The following is a 13,357-nucleotide window of genomic DNA, read 5'->3' as shown; positions in this document are numbered from 1 at the left end:
AATAAAGGTGAGCTGCAGCCAGGGCCCGATCCCGGGGACGGACACAGCGCGAGGTGCTGCCGTCAGTGACGGGGCTTCTGGAGAGGAGACGTGCAGCACTGCACCGGCACCATAGATAATAAGCCATTTCTCCCTCCGCCACGTTTTCCACCACTTTCCACTAAACACGGAACCAAGGGATGGCTGCAGCTCCCGCGGGACACGCCGGAGCCCAGAGCAGAGCCTGCGGTGGGAACCGGGCGGTTCGGTTTCGGACGGCCTGCAAAAGGGAGCGTTATTAAGCATGGTGCAAACCTTGGAGAAGCGTTTGAAGGTGCAGGGGGGACCCAGAAGAAGCACAGCGGGGTAAAACTGCGGATTGCCTGGAAGAAGCCCCATTTCGCGCTGCGGCACTCGGCTCTCCACGCCGGAGCAGGCGTGAGCGGGAGACCACCTCAGCGTGCAGTAAAGCCGGGCTTTTTCGAATGAGTGACATCAGTCTTGGCACTGCATCAAGCAGACCCGCTTTTTCCTTGCCACGCATGCTAAAGCTATCCCAGGCGCTTTTCCAGCGCGAAGGCAGAAAACGACTGGAACTGCGTCCTGGGAGGAAACCTCGCTGGAGCAGCCTTCGGCCACGGATCAGCAGCACGTCACAGGTTTCACTACCTGCTGAAAGACAGTTGCTGTGTGTTGGGGAAAGTTTATAATGCCAAACTATTTACAGCTCTCGGCCTTTTCCTAGCAAGCTCGCAGCCAGAAAGGCTTTAATGAAGTAGCCCTGATGATCTGAATGATTTATAGAGCTGCAATTCTGTAAATAGGGTTTAAACCTTTAAAGATTTATTTGTTTTCCAGCTAAAAGTCATCCTAGTGGTACGCAATGTATATACCGGGTAGGTTAATTACGCTGTTTATATATAAGATAGATTGTCCAGTGGGCAATATGCCAATGCGCCAGTTTAGTTTGATGCTAATGTTTTCTGAGAGATTTTTCTTTTTTTTTTACCCCCTGAAAGTTCTGCACGGCGTTCGCGCGGCTCCGCCAGCTACACGTGGCTCCGCGGCCGGCAGCACGCTGCTGGTTGCTTGTTTGCAGTTTTCCCCCGGTTGGATATTGAAGAGCCGCAGCTTTCTTTTCAAACGCTGCCTTTAAAAACCCCTTTGATATTGCAGCCTTCAGAGCTGCCCCCGTCCGCCAAGCCTCTCCCTGGCTCTGGTCCTGTGTTCTGCCTCTCTCCAGCCCGGTCCCCTTTCCCGGCGCCTGGCAGAGGAATCCCGAGCACAAAGGTTTCTGCTTCTCCCTCCCTCCCCGCATCCCCCCTCCAGCATCCTCCGCCACCGCAGCCTCTCCGTGGCTCCACGGCTCTTCCCAACCCCCTTCGACATCCGAGACCGCGAATCCCTGGTGCCCCCCACCAGCACGCAGGGGTTGAATCCATGCTCGGATCCCGGGAGCTGGGAGGTCTTCCCTCGCGCTTTCAGCTGGAGCCTGGATGCGGTGGATAAGGCTGACTCCCAGTGGCTCACGCTCACTGACTCCGCCGACGCTCGCTCTGCTTCCTAGTCGTGCGAGGAATTTTACCCAGCTCTTGGAAATTCTGCCTGTGCGCGTAAGTAGATTTTTATCCTTTCCTTCCAGATGCTGCAGTTACAAGTGCCCGCGCACGTTTTGTTACGGTTCCCCAGACAGCAGCGCTTGGAGTATCGCTCCTTCAGAAAATCCATGCAAAGCCATCTGTGATTTTCTGCTCTTGGGTGGATAATTGGATTGCCGCGTGGGGCGGGCGCGGGGCTTGGCTTCGTTTCCTTGCCTCGGAGCTCGAAGGTGCTTAGGAACAAGCTGCAGGAGACTCTCCGGCAGAAATAAAGCCCTCGGTGTGCTTTTCTGCCTCGAGGTGAGCTGCTTCCCACCCACAGCCCGACTTAATGCACAGTTGCCCCGATCGATGTTTCATGGTCGTTCTCACACAGTCATTCCTCCGGTGGGAGCCCCATTTTTCTGCCCTGGGGTAGGTCCCGTATTCCTCATTCGCAGAGGAACCGAGCCCTTTCGGGGCGTAGCTGGGCGTCCCGCTGCGGCCCTCGCGGGGTGCAAACCTCCGGGTGCACCGTGCACCGTGCACGGGCCTGGGCTGTGCATGAGGGCTCGTCCCAGCCGAGGGCTTCCACCACCGAGCTCAGCACCCTCTAGAAAGCTGCCGCGTTTGCCTGACACTGTTTCGTTTAACATCTGAGATCGGTTCCTTCAGGGCAACCCAGCTCTCTTTCCAGTGGATTGATTTGACGTCAGCTAACGGTGGCATTTGGAGGATAAAGTCACCAGCAGCATCACTTTCCTCATGCTCCTTCCTTCCCAAATTTCACTTGCTGCTGCAGGGACGTGCGGGAATAGCCGCTGCTGCAGGGCCGATGGGCCGGGCAGGGAGCCGGGGACGCGGACGCCGTGACGGGTCCCATCGGCAGCGCCGAGCGGTCCGCTTTGCTGCAGATTGTCACGGACACCGGGGCAACCCGTGGAGCTGCTGCCGTGGTGGCATCACGCTGGTGGCATCACCTGGACGGAGGTTGCCCCACGCGGGGTTCGGAGCCGGGCAGCCCCAGGCCCGGTTCCCTGGGGGCTACGGCACGCCGCTGTGCCGGCAGCCCCGCCGCGACGGCTGGAAAAAGGGAAAAATAACCCCAAAAGCAGAAGGCAAAGGCAGCCCTAGCGGGGATCTGGACGGGGAACGAGGGGCCCGTGTTCCCAAGCACAAATACAGCCCCCGGTTGCCGCTGGCATCCCGTTAGCAAGCCCGGCCAAGCCGGTGGCGGCGGCTCCGAGGGGAACCCGCCAGCTCCAGCAGAGCCAGCGGTGATGGCGACACGGCCATAAACGCACTCGACAATTTTTTTTTGGAGAGAAAGCAGCCCGTCTCCCGTCTGCCAGCTCGAGCGCAGCGAGTGCCACGGAGCGCGTCTCCAAAGCCGACGGACAGCTGCGAAATAAATCTGCAGTCTTTCCCCGCCGGTCCGAGGAGGCATCGAGAGCTGTTTTCCGCCGCGCGGGCCGAGGGGACGGCAGTGCTCTGCTCCCCTGATTTATCATCTCTGCTCGGCACGCGGGGCAGAGGATCCTTCACGGGGGGAAAAGCTGGCAGCGCGAAGCTGCCCCTTGGAAACAGCCGGCGTTTGGTCTGAGCGTTCATTGAAAGGAGCAGAGAGAGAAAGGAAAAGACTGTGGCAGCAAAAGGAAGATAAAAAAAGACAAATTGGGGCACTCGCGAAGCGGTAATGCAGCGAGGCAGGCAATATTTCTGTTCTGAAGGCCGGGATGGAAACTACAGAGCCAACGTGAGACAAGTTCTGCTTATTCAGAGCAGTAAACACAAGACTCAGCCCTGTTGTTCTGCAGAATTGCAGGAATTAGGGATGAGAAAGACCTAAAAACTCATCTTTCCATTTCCCCCTAGAGTAGGGTAGAATCGGTCCCTGTAGGAGATTTCTTTTTTAGCTCTCTGTTGAACAGGCTTTTCAATGTCCCGCAAGAGCCGGACTCCTTTTCCAGGGATTTAGACGTCTGAGCGATGACCCAGGTTCAGGTCGAAGAGGCCTGGCCCAGAGGTGAAACGTGCAGCAAACCCTCGCTGTGAGGTTCAGAAACGTTCTCTGCTAACGCGTTTCTGCCTCTTTCTACAGCGCACATCGCCCGCGGAGGGAGCAGAGGCAGCGAAGCCCCGGTTCTCAAGGGATTTGGGTGTTTTTTGGCAAGAACGGAGAAGCGTGAGGATTCACCTGACAGAGGCTTGACCCGGGCATCCCACGCCCCAGGTGAACTTGGTTAAACGCATTTACGGGGAGAGGAAGAGGCTGTCACGCCTGCGAGGTACCCAGCACGGGCACCAAGGGTCCCGGAGAGCCCGCGCAAGAGGCGAGTCACGGCAGCGGGGATCTGCGGCACCGGTACCGGGTGGACGTGTTCTTCCATCGGCTCTACGGCAAATCCAAGCGAAGCAGCGTCTGTCCGTGCCGGAGCAGCGAGGGCTGCGAACCCGCCGCCGGCGTTTCAGCAACCCAGCTCCGAGCCCGCCGACGCACGAGACATTTTAAACACGGCCCGACCTGGACCGAGCTGGAAGCTGAGGAGGGTTTTGCCTTGGGCACGCGGCCCTTCCCGGGACAGAGCTCGGCTGCTGCTCAGGTCTTGCAGCCGCTGCAGCTCGTTAGAGAGCAGAGAGACGCCCTGGCCGCCCTCCTGGATGCCTCTCTTCCTCCTCTCCGCAGCTCCCCTTGATTTTAAAATTAAAATTGTTTTCAGCCCGCAAGCGTATTTTTGCTCCTCGTGGGCTGCCGCACGCCAGCCGAGAAGGGCTTTAGCGGCCGAGCAGCTCTCCCACGCGGGTGCCGCGGTCTCAGGGACTCGCGAAACCTTGTGTTTTTGCCCGGAGCAATTCCAAGCGATTCTGACATCGTTTCGGTGGCTGGTTCAGCGCGAGGCTCCGCAGGCGGGAGGGAGGAGAGCGGGGGGCCTGGGCTCGGATGCTGCCTCTGCAACGACGGTTTGCAGGCCAGTAATTCAGGTTGCAGGCTGCAAACGGGACACCGGGCTGGGGGTCCGCACGGGACCCAGCCCTGCGGCCCCTCTCGGTGTCAGGTCCTGCCTCCCGTATTTCCCTCGCCCTTCTCCCCCCGTGTCTCCGAGGAGAAGGAAATGTTTGTCTCTGCGGAGCAGGTCTCCGGCTGAGTTTCCCCCCTCCCTGAACCTGTGCTCGTGAGAGGTTTAATTTTATGCGGCTGTGCTTAGCCCAAAAGCATTAGCTTAACATTATCACGAGGTAAGTCAACAAATATGGAAAAAATCTACTAAAGTTACATTCTACCCACTTTTCTTGCACCTTTGGAGATGAAACTCAAGCTATGCTGCGAAGTCATCGTGATTTATTGGTGGGCTGAGGAGCTGGGTTTTCACATACTGCATCTTTGGGATGCTGGCAACCTTGCTTCATATAAATCTTAACTAGGATTTCTTAGCCCTTTTATGCCAGCTGCTTTCATGTATTCAGAACCTTTTCCGTGCAGTAGCCTATGAAAATATTGAAACGATGCCCAGAGCAACACCAGGATATGAAGGGGAAAACTTTAAGATGTTTTGTAACTGTTTTTTAGCAGAACCTGCCAAATCTTAATTTTTCCAGTTTACAAGTAAGAGCCTCTAACCATCTGTTTGCTGTCAACTGATGTTTGTTTGGAAAGGAATTTTATTATTTTTTTCCATCTTGCACTCCTGTTCTTACAACTACTTTACTGAACTTCATAAATGTCAGCTTTCAGAGTTGTTTTGTAAGCCAGTTATGATTTAGGATTTAATCAAAATTGAGCAGTCAGTGTCTTTAATCAATCTGAATGGAGATCAAAAACAAAGGAACGGAGACTGAAGAATGAAACATTTTATGTATCCCCACAGTCTTTGAAAGAGCCTTATTTCCAACATAATGGCTACCAGGAATCATTATAACAAACTTTAAAAAAATACCCTCCAAAATTGCTTGCTGTGTTTTTAAAGATAAAAAGGGCGAACGCAATTTAAGGCTAAAAAGCAATTTCAGCCTTTTCTGTCATTAAGAATAAGCTGGCATCATTCATCCCACGGCTACAACAGGCCGTAGCGTGGGGAGCTCGCGGCGTTTCGGAGCCGGCTCGCGGTGCCGTTCTCACGCCGGTGACGTTTTGCTCTTCGTCTGGCCGCGCCGTCCGCTCCGGGACGTCCCCGGGTCTCTCCGCGTTATCCGGAGGGAGCCGGCATCTTGTCCTCCTCGCGCCCTGGGAACAGCTCCGACACCGGCAACGCACAACCGCTCCAGAGCCCTTAGCGCGGGAATGAGAAACACCAGCACATCCCGGGTGTCGCGGGGACTTCCGACACGGAGAAGTGCGGAAACGCAGCTATCGTTCCCCTGGCAACCATCAGTTTGTCTCATTGCGTGCGTATTAAGACATAAATGCGCGCACTGCTTTCCGTGAGCGAGGCACCGCGCGACGCTGCTCCTGCAACGCGTCCGTGCTTCCCGCCCCGGCGCCGCCGGAGCCTCAGCCGTAACGTCCCCCGTGACGGATTATTTTGCGTTACATTTGCACTGGGCTCGGAAGCCGGCCTGGCCGCTATGGAAAAAGCGAGTCATCCTGATGGAAATGAAATGATCTCGTATCGCTTTCGCTTTGGCACGAGGCCTTAATAGCTCGCCCGATCACAACAGCGCGCTAATGACACACGCGGCTCGGCAGAACCGGTGCGGGTCAGGAAAGCCCAATTAATTGGGGTTACAACTGGAGCAATACCCTGCTGAGTAATTAAGAAGTAAAACAAAAACTTGGAGTAGCTTGTTGACGCGTCTGAGCCTAATTACGCTGCTGGGCACAGTGGTGGCCCATCTCTAGCGGTGAAAAGCGGCACGCGGGAGCACCGCAGGGAGCCGGACGCCGTTACGTGGGGACGAAGCAGGCGGCGAGGCTGGGGGAGCGGAGGAGGGCGAGCGGGTCGGTGCCGGGCACCGCCGGGGATGGCGGCGGAGCCAAAGCCTCCCCGTGGGCTTAGCCTGGGAGGCCCAGAGAGCGCGTGGGCACAGAGCTGGAATGGCTCCGCTCAGCACGCCACGGCTTGATGTGGTTTGGCTTGGCTTGGCCTGGCTTGGCCTGGCCTGGTGTGGTTCAGCTCAGCTTGGCCTGGTTTGGCTCTGCTTGGCATGGCACGGCTTGGCCTAGTTTGGCCTGGCCTGGCCTGGTTCGGCTTGACTTGGCCTGGCCTGGTTTGACTTGGCCTGGTTTGGCTGAGCCTGGCCTGGTTTGGCTGAGCCTGGCCTGATTTGGCACAGGTTGGCCTGGTTTGGCCTGGCCTGGTTCGACTCGTCCTGACCTGGTTTGGCTCTGCTTGGCCTGGCTCGGCTCAGCCTAGCCTGCTTCCGCTTGGCCTGGCTCAGCTCGGCCTGGCCTGGTTCGGCTTGGCCTGGCCTGGTTCAGCTCAGCCTGGTTCGGTTTGGCCTGGCCTGGTTCGGCCCAGCTTGGCCTGGTGTGGCTCAGTCTGGCCTGGTTCGGCTTGACCTGGCCTGCTTCAGCCTGGCCTGGTTTGGCTCTGCTCGGCCTGGCTCAGCTCAGCCTGGCCTGGTTCTGTTCGGCTTGGCCTGGCCTGGTTTGGCTCTGCGCGGCCTGGCTCAGCTCAGCCTGGCCTGGTTCAGCTCAGCCCGGTTCGGTTTGGCTTGGCCTGGTTCAGCTCTGCTCGGCCTGGTTCAGCTAACCCTGGCCTGGTTCGGCTTGACCTGGTTTGGCTCAGCCCGGTTCAGCTTGGCCTGGCTTGGCCTGGCCTGGCCTGGCCCAGCTCCGCTCGGCCTGGAGCAGCTCAGCATGGCCCGGCCCGGCCCCGCCCAGCCTGGCTCGGGGTGTCCAGCCCCGGCCCCGGCCCCGGCCCTGGCGCGGCTCCTCGCGGCTCCTCGCGGCTCCCCGCTGCGGCCGAGCGCGGCGCCGCCCCCTGCCGGGCGCGCGGGGGACTCCGGGCGCCTGCGCGCGGGCCCGGGCGGCCCATAAAAGGGCGCCGGGCGGCTGGGCCGGAGGCCGCGGCGGCAGCGGAGACAACGACGGCGGCGGCGGGAGGCAGGTGAGCGGCGGGGCCGGGCCGGGCCGGGCCGGGCCGGGCCGGGGTGTGCGGGGGCGGCGGGGGCCTCTTCCTCCGCGCTGCCGGCCGGGCCCTGCGGGGCGGCTCCGCTCTGCGCCGGGCTGCGGCCGCCGGTCTGGTCCGGTTCTGGGCAGCACGGGTGGGGCCTGGCCCTGCGCGTTTCCTCCCTCGCGGGGGTGGTGGGACCCGCTGCGTTGGGGTGGGCAGGGGGAAGGTGGGGGCTTGGGGCTCCTCTGGCCTGCCTGGGCTCAGCTGCCCTTGGGTTTCAGGGCCCTCGGCGGGGGGAAACTGGGTCGGCAGTTATCAGGTTGAACTTGGATTTCGCTCTGCTAAATGATTGGTGCCGCTTGTGCGATGGTAACGTGGTTGTTCACCGGTAAAGGATCCAAGTACACCCGTATGATGGGTCTTGCAACCTGTTCATGGACGCAGGAAGCCTCCACTGAGCCAGAGGAGAAGTGGCACCATTGCAAACAGGCATCAGCTGGGGCCTTTGCAAAGAGATGGGTGGCAAACAACGTAATTCCAGTGAACGTTATTGAATTATTTGTCCTTTTTTCTTTAATAACAGGCTATCTCTTTCTTTGACATCCCCTGTTGTAATCCCCTGTGAGCTGTATGAGCATGGGCAGAAATGAAGCATAACTTTGTGAGGACCCCTCGCTGTGCTATTTTGGAATTAATTTACCAGCCGGCTCCTGACCTGCGAGTCCATCACCAGGTTCTGCCTCACGCTGCCGGGTTTTGTTCCCCCTCGCCCGTGGAGGGTGCTCACCGGGAGCACGCCCGGCCCGGGAGCCACGTGGTGATTGATCAGACCGCTGTCTGCCGCGGCCCCGCGGGGCTGTCGCCGTGCGTGGATACGATGCTGGTTGCCTCCGGGTAGCTGTCAGAGCACCGAGAGCTCCTTGATTCCTGCTGCAGTCAGTGGGGGTTAAAGGTGCTCGGCAACTCCCTGGAGGTACCTGGCACCTTGTCAGAACAGACCTTCAACACCTACCATAAATCCTCGCTGAAGAGACTAGCTTCTTCTGAACCCGGCTGTAAACTTTAATGGGCTGCTGGGTTTTGTAGGGTTTTTAATGAGCAACTGGTTTTGGATTGGTGGGAGCGCAGGAAAAAATAATCAATCCTCTAGTGCCTCAGCTAATGAGAATGCAATTTTTCAATTTCAGTGCGTTGAGTAACTGTTCGGCACAAAGCTAGAGGAAAACAAAACAAAATCTTGCTCTGTTTTAATGTGCTGCTCTGCTTTTATTTGTGCAGTCATCTGGTGGAGTAGGAAAAAAGCCCTTGGAACAGGAGACTGTCACTGAACAAATGTCTCCTCTTTTACAAGAACATCTCACTTTTGCTGCAGCATCTACTTCCGATAAATGTTTTGATTTAGCCTCAGTGTTCGTGTAGCAACAGGAAAACATCATACTGCGGTAATGTTCTATTCCATTTGAAATTATCTCTTGGATGAGGCACAGGAAAGAGTGGATTCCAGCCGTAAACAAAAATCCCATTTGCCTCCTTAAACGGGTTTCTTTGTCTTCCTCCGGGGATGATGGAGACAAGACAAGCCTTGGGAAACGCAGGGAATGAGGGGTGTCCTGCCTCGTCCCCTGGTGTGGAGGGTTGCAGGGACGGGGTGTGGGAGCACAGCTCTCCTCGTGGTGTCTGCTGGGTTTTTCCTACGAGACCCAGAGGACTTCCAGGGCGAATCAGCGTTTGATGGTCCCTGTCGTGGAGGGAGCTGGGACCAGGGCTGATCTGGGACAGGTTGCCCCTATGAGGCTGGGGCTGGAAATAGGAGGGCTAGCGGTTGGCTTAGGCAGCAGATGTTGCCCAGAGGTGAGCTGCAGAAGCCCCTGCGAGCACCAGGCTCTGTAGGAATCGCCCTGAGAGCTGGCTGGTCTGATTTACGGAGGTTATTTCAGCTCCTGGTAGCAGGGCAGGCAGCAGGTCGTACCCAAACCCCGAGTTACCGCGTGCAACCTGAAAGGCCGGGCTGTGGCCTTTGCATCAGCAGTCTGCTGCGGTGCCAGCCTGGAGGAGCGCGTGCTGCTCGAGGTCCTTCGCTGCAGCGGGCCGGAGGACGTGATGGCTCTTGACACCGCTCTGTGAACCCGTCCTCTCCAGTCGCCCAGGGTCCTGCCCCTGCACGGCCCTTGTGTTGCCGAAGCCGCAGCCCTGTCTCAGTGTAGGCCTTTGCACCCCAGGACAGTAAGAAAGCTTCACCCTCTCCCCTGAGTCCAGTGTGGGAGAAATATAAATTAAACTGTTCAGCCCTTAAACCGTAAAGCTCTGAAGCACAGGATTTCGGCACGAGGGAATTAAGCAGGACCGCATCACATTAGCTTCTAAGAGATGCTACTGGCAGAAACTGCAGATACTCCTAGGATGCTCAGAAATGAAGGCTTTCTTGTGGCCTATCTAAACTTATTTGAAGGGATTTAGTAAGAAAAAGGACGAATGTTGGATATTGAAGTGCTGCAGAGCAATTGGGTCTTGTCTCCTAGTGCCTCGGGCCAAGTTTTGCTTGGGGTGCCTGTGCTGGACCCCTCTTAGGCCTGCTCTGAGCTGCAGGCCTGCATGTGCTTGGCTTTGCTAGGGCTTCTCTGAGTGGGAGGTCAGAGGCTGTGCCGTACGGACGTGCCCGCAGGCCAACGGGCCCTGCGTAATTGCTTTACTGACTAGGGGCAGGTTCCTGCCTCCAGCTCTCGGCCCGTGGTGGAGGCTGCTGCTGCTGGTGATCTCTAATGGAATTGCTCTGTGGTTTCCTGTAATCCTGTAATTTTCATCCCAATTAAAATTAAGCTTAATTTTGTTTCCTCTTGCAGGCGATTCTGCTGGGTTTCAGTGGCACGGGGAGGGCGCGGAGTGCTTGCGTGGAGCCAGGCCAGGGCTTTGTGGAAACGCAGGCGGCGTGGAAGCCGCCCCGCCAGGACGGAGGGACGGGGAGGGAGGGAGGGCAGGTGGGACGCAGCACGGCGGCTGCATCTGGGAGCACTCGGGCACGTCGGGAAGCGCGGGGCGCTGCGCTTCCCCAGGCAGCCTGCAATCCGGAGAGCGTGGTTACGCACAAGCTACAGCAGAGATCATGCAGGTGAAAATCTCCCTCCCTAATGCTTGCTGACAGACCGTCTCCCTCCTGATTTGCAAGCAGACAAATCCTGACCGCAGTGCCAGTCAGCAATCGATGCCTGTCTGATATCCCGTGCTCTTATCAATGGTATTCCCTGTTTTCCATTATAGAAAGCTCCTCCTGTTGAAGGCGAGCTCTGTCTATAATTAGAGCACCAGGAATCTGTTCCAGCGAGGTTTGGGGACTGGCAAATGTTACCCGTTTCAGGAAATAAGGGGGTTTATTCCTGCCTGAAGTCCAGGCTCCGTGTCGCCTGGCTTTGCAACAAACATCCAGCTTTATGCTGGTTCTACTCTATAAAATTCCTTCTGAATCTAGGGAAATGGGTTTTTAAAATCAGTTTTAAAGGCCTCCAGGGGCTCCACATATTCTCACAGACCTTCCTCTTTATTTGTCCCCTTATTGTAATCCACTCCACTTATGATGTATTGGTATAGCCTAACATCTGGCTCTCATCACACCTTCTGTTGACTCGCTGCTCAACAAAAGAGCTGAGATGAGTCCCAGATGTTGCAGTGTGTCAGTGCTCCATCAGCCACATACTTTTATGGTGGGGAATAAACAGAGGTGGGTTTTAAAGTCAGGGGACTGAAGAAGTGTTACATTTAGGTTAGGGGCATGCAAGGGCTTGCATGTGTGTATTTCAGATGGCTTCCTTGGAGATGTCTAATTTTAATGGAAAAACCCACACGAGGCTTCTGGGGCTTTAGAGGGTTTCCTTACTGGTTGTTTTTAGCCTAAAAACATGCACATGTGTAAGGTGTGCCCCGAATGCTGAGTCGGCTGTGAAGGCAGTGGTGTTCTTTTCTGTACTCCTCGTTAATATGATCCTGGAGATTGTTGTTTGGATTGTTTTGATCTTTTAAATTCCTATTTTAATTCAAGGCATCATGTGCTGGTTCTTTATTTCCCCGGCTGAGGCCGGGAGACCAGGTGAGCAGGACCAGTCTTGCAGAGGAGAAGCCGAGATGGTGCAGTTTGCCCCACACCGCTTTGAGGACTAGGAGAAAACCCGATCAGGTCTGTCAGCACGTGCCGTAACGTTGGAGGGTGGTGGGCTCAGCACTTGCCCAGAGCTCCTGCAGCACCTGTACAGCCTCTGTGTGTTACGTGTCCACCTGGTTTAAACTGTTCCAAACCAAAAAATTGTCAGTTTGAAGTCAGAGATTGATAACTGTTGATTTCCACTGAATCAGGGTATGTTCTTAGGGCTTTTGCTGTCCCGGTGCTCTCAGCCTTTGACAGTGGTGTGTGTTGTGGGAGCTGGGGATGTTCAGTGTGGGGCAGGAGATGTTGTCTGTGTCTGTGATGAGCCAGCTGTTTTCGGATGTTCCCAAGCTCCTGGGCATGTTCCCTAGGTTTGGCATCTAGTCTGTGGGTGGCATCTTCTGCAGCTTGTTTTATTGACAGCACAGGGACCGACTGAATCCACACTGCTGTCCTGTAACGTTGCGGGGTGGCTGTCACCCAGGAGTTTGCTTGTGGATGAGTCCTCAGGATACCTGGGTGGGTTTGGTATTCATCCTGCGTGTCAAAGGAGTCGCGGGCAGGGTATGTTGTTTTTAGCAGGCCTGAATATCTGATTTGGAGTCCTCTGATGCTCTGAGCACTGATGTAGCTTTTGCTCATCTTTTTGTCATTGATATGTATTTATCTAAAAAGGAATCTAGCTTTCATTATTGTAGATTTGGGGGCTTTTTGGCCTGCATAGCAATGAAAGGGGAAGCTAGCTCTTGTGGGCTTCTTGGTGCCTCTCTGGAGAGTTCTCTTTAAAATGCCCTCTGCCAGTATGTGTGTTAGACAAAACAGTTCTCCTGCCTGAAGGCGTTTCAGTCCACAGTGAACATGCATTCGAAGAAGGCAACATATCAGAGAGCCAAGATTTCTCCAAGGCAAATGAATCTGTTTTCATCTGGCTTTCTTCTTTGACGGGTCTTTATGTTAAGGGGTCTAAATGTTCTTCTAATAGTTCTGCCCCTGTCAGAGAAGCTGAGGGTTTTTTCTGCTTTCTTGTTTCTTCCAAATTTCCTTCCACAAAGCTCCCTGATGGCTCTTTCCAAGTTCCTGAGCCTGTATGCTTTACCAAACTTGAGCAAAAGGCTGAGGATGTCTGTAGTTTCCAAGAGTGATTCTCAAAAATGCATCATGTCAAATTATTTGCCTCAATGACTGGGGATTCCCAGGAGAACCAGACTCTTAATGACAACAGAAAATTAAGAAAATCAGTGTCTGTAGCTTGTTGGAGTGCTGGTATGCACAGATTCATTACAGATTGGAGGATTATCCGAAGGTGAACACAGTTCTCAAGTCTCTCTTTTCTGAAGTGCGCAGTGTCAACCATCTTGCCAATTTACTGCTCATCAGATGGTAAAATGCAAAACTTCGCAGTAGTGTGCGCTTATGATTGTGCCCTGATCACAGGAGGGCTGTGACTACACGTTTCGCTTCCCTTGCGTTGGTTTGTGCAGGCTGGGTATAGTGACAGAGGAGCAGGAGAAACTGTAACAGCTAGTGACGTACCCAGAGCATGCAAGAGTTATTACAGACATTTTTTGTTAATAACCTTGAACTGGTGCTTTATTTAGGGATGACTAGACGTAGTC

Source organism: Dromaius novaehollandiae, chromosome 10 (genome assembly GCF_036370855.1).
Source record: "Dromaius novaehollandiae isolate bDroNov1 chromosome 10, bDroNov1.hap1, whole genome shotgun sequence".
Taxonomy (NCBI): domain Eukaryota; kingdom Metazoa; phylum Chordata; class Aves; order Casuariiformes; family Dromaiidae; genus Dromaius; species Dromaius novaehollandiae.
Note: the sequence above shows the minus strand (reverse complement) of the source record.